General features: G+C 46.3%; 1 long non-coding RNA gene across 1 annotated transcript; it reads right to left on the bottom strand.

Moving 5' to 3' along the window:
- Positions 1–2,023: 2,023 nt before the first annotated feature.
- On the bottom strand, positions 2,024–5,552 carry LOC124677939. The gene is made up of 2 exons (XR_006994275.1): positions 5,489–5,552; positions 2,024–5,410 (listed from the first exon to the last, which is right to left on the bottom strand). It is a non-coding gene; the product is annotated as an uncharacterized LOC124677939 (long non-coding RNA).
- Positions 5,553–6,399: the final 847 nt, after the last annotated feature.

Below are 6,399 nucleotides of genomic sequence, written 5' to 3'. Positions count from 1 at the left end.
TTTTTATTCACTTCACCGTTTGGGCCGTGTAATATCTAGGGCTAGGCCTGTACGGTCGGTCGCGCGCGCGCGCTTTTAAACAACTTATTTACCGGCCCTGAGATTTTGCCAGAGGGAGAATATCATACCAGCAGCTACCAAACCGTGTTGTCAACAAACTACTAGCTTAAATTCCAAATCTCGTTTTCAGTTAAGGATGCTCAATCGGACCGCCACCGATACAAAAGTACTAGCTTAAATCCCTAATTTGGTTGGTCTCATCAGGATAACAAATTAAATATTCCCTCTATTCAAAATTAATTGAATCAGTTTTGTCTAAACACCTTTGGTACGTAAGAGCATCTCTAGTAGAGCTCGAAAAAGTGCAAACCGAAAAAAATGGTTTTCAGTCTTCCGAAAATGTAGTTCGTTCGATTTTCGCAGTGACGCATAATAGAAACCGCAAAAATGGAACTGAAAAGCGGAATTCGAAATGGCGTGGGTAAATTAGGCGATGATCATAGTTCGACATGAAATAGATGCTCCGATTGAGCATCGACTTACATTGTTCGACAAATTGAAACTACATTACTGGTACACCGGCGAGCGCTACCTAGCTAAAGCAAAATGCGGCCAATATAGTGACCTACGGCGTGCGGCGTTGCCGGTGGTGGCGCAGCGTGTCGGCGGCTGACGGCGCCGACGCTGTCCTGGACGATCTTCACGCGCCGTCGGCGTAAAGCTTGACTATTTCGAGATTGACGCGGCGGACGCGGGCCTCCCGGCGGGCCGCCTCGTATTCACGGACCTAGCGGACGGCGTCCGCCTCCTCCCGGCGGAAGCGCGCGCGAGCCTCCACCGCGCTAACGGCCTTGGTCTGCGCGAGGACGGTCTCCTCCTCGTCGCTGCTGTGGACATAGTCCCCGACGGAGAAGGTCGGCGACGCGCGGGGACGAGGTCGTCCTCGTCGCTGCTCTCCGCGATGGGGAGCCACGGTGTGCGGCTTGACTGGCTGGACGAGGAGCCCTCGCCAGTGTTGCCGTACCTGGCGAGCTTCCCTAGGGGCGTGAGCCCCCAGTTCGTCCACCGGCGGGCGCTGCGCTTGAGCGCGCCCTCGGACCGGTTCCACTTGCGCCGCTCCGCGTCGGTGCGGAAGACGGGCGGCCGCAGCGGTGAGTCACCGCCGCCCAGTCCGGCGCCACGGTCGTTGGAGCCGCCACGGGACGCCATCGCGCACCGGCGGGCGCTGGATCGCTGCCTGGGGAGTTTCTCGGTCCCCTGAATTCTTTTATGGGCCGGCCCATCTTTTCGGGCTCCGTTCTGCAACACATTCGGCCCGAACCCGTAAATCCACCGGAAAAGTTCAGTTCCGGCGGGATTTACGGCTGTTAGAGATGCTCTAACCTTACCCCAGTACTAGCTATTATTACCGTCCATGTGCTTTGAGATTGGTACTTACATTCTTCTTTTAGTTCATAGTCTGAGCCAGGAAAATGACTGAAAGTAGTTTTCTCTCTCCTAAAACCTGACACGGATACAAATGGTGCGCAGGAATTTGAATTGCATTTCCGTTCCTAGACTACCTTATGCTGTCGCCAGCGGCCCCCTTGCTCCGCCCCTACGCCCGTCTTCCTCAACGTCCGCTGCTGACTAGGAGGTCCTCCAAGCCTGCCCTGTACCCTCTGTCCGTTCGCGCCGCCCCTTCTCCTCCCAGGAAGCCATGGATGGCTTCTGCGTGCCCCGCCTTCTAGTCCTAGCTACCACACCGGAGCAGGCCACTGCTCTCAACCCCTGCTCTGCATCTTATGCAGGTCCTCGGCAGGGCTCGCCGCAGTGGGGTTACTTCACCCGTGTGAACTTCGGCGCCGTTCTATTCCAAGCAAAAACTAAACAGAATGAACAGTCAGTGTGTGATGCCGTTCTAGGGGCGTCATCGATCTGGGCCTTCCGCGCGCTGCTCCCAACTGTGAATCGTGAAAAGGCCAAGCCTGAACTACGGCAGAGTGTCGCCTCCATTATAACCTATCGTCCATAGAGAGAAAAATGATCATAATGTTTTTAGGTTTTACAATTATTTCGAACCACAAACAGAAAAACAAACGTTTATATACAACCAAGAAAACATGAGGAAAATATATTATAACAATTAATAGTTGTTGATTCTGCCGAGAGCAACAAAAACAAGGAAAAACGTTAAAATCATCAGCATCTGTATTACTGCATAGGCAATGGATTCTCGCAGCATGGTCCTTAAAAGTCACATCACAGCGAAAATGTAAATCTAATTAGGACTTTGCATCACCAAGAGCTAACACCGCTACAAATGAAAAGATAAATTAACTAATATTCAATGCATTAAGACTTGTGTGTAAGTGGTAAAATGATAATAAATCTTCTTTGATTTTACAAAACGTAGCGAACCACAATAAATTGCAATCAGAGAAACAAACATTTATACAAAACCAGAAAAACATGAGAAAAATATACCATAGCAGCTAAGGGTTGTTAATTCTGTTGAAAGCAACAATAGAAAGGTTATGTAAATCTAACTAGGACTTGCATCACCAAGCCTTAACACCGTTAAAAATGTAAAGATAAATTAACCAATAGTCAATTGGGAAAGAGATGACAAAATAAAGGTAAGGAAATAAAAAATGCAACGCGTTGTTACATTCAGTCATATATTCACTATAAATTTTTCAGCCCATTTAAAACATATTGTCTCGTTGAATTCGCACCGATTACATTTGATACGATGGCGATAAAAATCAGGCGGCAAAATAATAATACGTTTTTTAGACAAACAATTATATAATCAAGAAAACTGCAAGATATACTAAGTAACATTGTACGGCTATGCCCAAAGTAGCAAAAGTAAGGAAGGAACAACAACGGACAGGGTGTTTCTGCACCAGGGTGCATATGCATCCATTATTTGAAATGCATATTAAACATATTTACAGAATAAAGGCTGCTAAGCTTTTATGTTTGTAGGAATTTAATGAATCACATTGTAAATAGAAAATTTGCTCATGTACATTGCAAAATGACTGCTATAACACGTCACACCGGCTTCGATATTTCACAATAGTTTGTAAATCTGTTCCAGCTAATGCCATAATATGCTCTAGAACTATATGATGTCATCTGTAGCAATAAGGCACATTTTTATCTACTGAGGGTAGAGTCAACATACCTTAGTGGAGTTCATTTTCTGCAACTTAATTTACATAGCCCATATAACTGAAAGTTGTGGATACTGTATTTTTTCGGCGGTGTTCACTATCCATCACTGTTGCCATCAGATAGCTACAAAGAACCGCGGCGGTGTTCACTATCCATCACTGTGGTCATCAGATAGCTACAAAGAACCGCTTGATGTTAGTAAGAACTTTACCTTACAAGGTATTCTCTCAGGTGATAAACCGATGCTAATTTTGTCCCCAACAGTGAGTTTCTTAAAAAAAATTGAAAAGATAGGCCATGATCAATATACAATGGTTATGTTATCTGGATTTAGTAACTATAGGGAGATTCAGGTCAACATTTAAATGGATTCTTATCTTTTTCTTTCAGATTTTAAGTTCAAATTTGTCTACTTAGAAGGTGATGAAGTCAGCACAAGTAATACAAAGCATTGAGTTTACAGTTATTGCAGGGTTGTTAAAGAGTAAATCTAGGTTCATTCCATTATATTATTTCCATACAAATTAAGCCTGCTGGTCTGTAACACTACACACTGATGACTGTGCATCCCTATCCACATAAGAGAACTCAGAATGTGATAACTTGCCTGATGTGCTTCCATGACTTCCTTTTTGACTCTTTTTTTGCATGTCTACATACTCTCACACATTTCCAGTACAGTTAATTTGTGCCCCCATCTTGGGCTCATGTCCGTAGGTCTATGTTTCCTGGTTGCTTGACATGATATGTTTCTGGTTTACCTCCTTATCAATTCGCCCTTTATAGGCACATGTGGGTTTGGTTTGGGCAAACTAACGCACGGGGATCTTCATTTTTTAGGAAACTAGGTACTGTCTTCTGCCCACCCATGATGTGCTTTTGGCATGATGCATTCGTATGCATATTTGCTACATCATTTGTTCAAAAAGAATTAAGCAAGATTTGTATCAGTGAGGATGAAGAAAACCCAGGATCAATGCAGAGTAAATTACATCAGTTCCATTTTACATGTGTTTAATGTTCCCTGATTTATTTAGTTTATGCATCAGACAAATGTTATTTATCTGTAGTCTACTACAAAAGTAACATTTAAGAAGAAACATTATTCTTGTTGTTTTGCAAGAGAGTGATTTGTCACCAATAGGATGACCATTAATATAAAGTTTAGAATCTCATGTCTGCACTACTTGCTAACCTTAGTGAGCAGCATCAAGAACATTTTTTTACTGATAATCCAAACATATACAGCTATGTTTTCAGTTCTTAATTTGTCATATCATATAGTATAGGTTGGTCTGAGTACCCTAAATGTACTGTTCTGAGTATGGCACAAGTAGGCAGTTCTCTATCTCGGAAAATAAGCTTGAATATCACCCCTTTTTCTTTTTGTCAAATTTTATACAGAGTTTTAGGAGCTTCACACGGAAACAATCATAAAAAACACACTTCAGATTTTGGGGGCTGCACACGGAAACAAGCATCAAGAGCACTTTCTTTTACTGCTAATCCGAACATGTACAACTTTATTTTTAGTTCTTACTTTACCATGTAGTTATCATTTGTTTGATCACTGTAAATGTACTGTTCTAAATATGGCGTACATAAGTAGTCCTCAATGTAAGCTTGGAAGGTTACCACTGTTGTTGTTTTTTTGTATATGGAATGACACACAATTGCTGCATGTGTAACAGATGGCCACTAATATATGTTGCCAATATTTGTCTAAGTCAAACGAAGAGAAAGGATTAACGGGAAAAGGAGAAGAGGTCACCTTTACTGACGTTTTTTTTGCTGAAAATTTCGGCAATTCCTCTCGGGTCAGACTTGATAGCATGGCAATGGCATCCGACAACTCTCACTCCCAAATGGCTTATTGCTGATAATGAGCTAGGACGCGAAGCTGATAGTCAAATACTCAGAATAGGTGGAGAAAATCTGTTGTGCCTTTCAGACTCCTCTCAAATCATTAGGATGTATAGTAAAGGAAGATGCATTGTCCCGCGTGAATCAGCGGCGGCGGTCACTGAATTTGGTAGGAGGAGGGGGAGCTGGCCGTCAGGCCAAAGTGAGAAAGGGGACCCCATTGTCCTGCTTCCCGCCACGCGGTCTGGTGAGAGAAGGAATTCAGCACCACCAATTCCTACCCGGTGTCATCAGCGACGGCATGCGGCATGGTGCACCGTCTTCTGCCAAACCATCAAGCTACTGCATCTATTGAAGCCAATCCTCTCATCGGCCTTGAAAACTGCAAAAAACGACGGTGACGGGCATGCCAAGAAACAGAGTAACTAATGTGTTATGATGATTGAAGAAAGAAACATACCGTCTGATTTGTCATTGTGGTGTAGAGAAAGAAGTTGGCAGCGGCATGCGCCCCTCGCAGCGGAGCGCCGCGCGGACAAGCCCCGTGACCGATTCGCCTTCATCGACTAGGAACCTTGCGGGCCTGCGCTCCCGAGGACGTTTACCGTCAGCAGCACGCGCGCCCGGCCGCCAATCCCCATCGCCGGCTTGCGCGGGGCACAACTTTCTGAGCTCACCCAGCTCCAAGTTCCACAGCTCTAGCCCAAAGGTGGACGGCGGAGCAGTGCCGATTCGTCAACAGGAGGGGCGGAGCAGCAGAGGGCCGGAGGGACAGGAGCACAACCAGAGGTCTCGCCAGACGGGTCAGCTTCCATCCGCTGCTTTAGTTCTTGCTCAGCTCGAGTTCACACAAAGCAATTGTTGCAATTGGGGAAGAATACAGAGTCGGAAAGAGGAGCTGAGATGTGTCCCATAGAGAGGAGATTAGAGCATCTCCACTCCCCTCGTGTCCCCCAAAGCCTCCCTCAAAACAATTTACGGCGCGTCAGCCCAAAAAAACAGTTCCAGCCGCATCCTCAAAGCCAAATTTTGTCTGCCGCGCTCCGATACGGTGTCCGGCGCCCCGAGTCCGTCCCCGTCTCACAGGGGACGCTCCGGGCACGCCGGACACAACGAAAAGCGAAGCGAAGCGACGCGGGCTCCCACATGTCGGCGACGTGTTGCATAAACCGTTGATTCGGACTTTTTTCTCGTCGCTCCTTCCTTCCTGCGCCTCCCACCCCTCCGCCGGCGCTGGATTTGCCGGTCGTTTGAGCGTTTGATCTCTTCTGAGAGTCGGCGCCATCGCCGCGGCTGGCGCTCCCGCCGGTCATTCCGTCGCCGCCGCTTGGCCATCGCGTCCCAGAACGCGGCGTCAAATCCGCCCCACCT

Source organism: Lolium rigidum, chromosome 7 (genome assembly GCF_022539505.1).
Source record: "Lolium rigidum isolate FL_2022 chromosome 7, APGP_CSIRO_Lrig_0.1, whole genome shotgun sequence".
Lineage (NCBI taxonomy): Eukaryota > Viridiplantae > Streptophyta > Magnoliopsida > Poales > Poaceae > Lolium > Lolium rigidum.
This window is presented reverse-complemented; position numbering and strand designations above follow the sequence as displayed.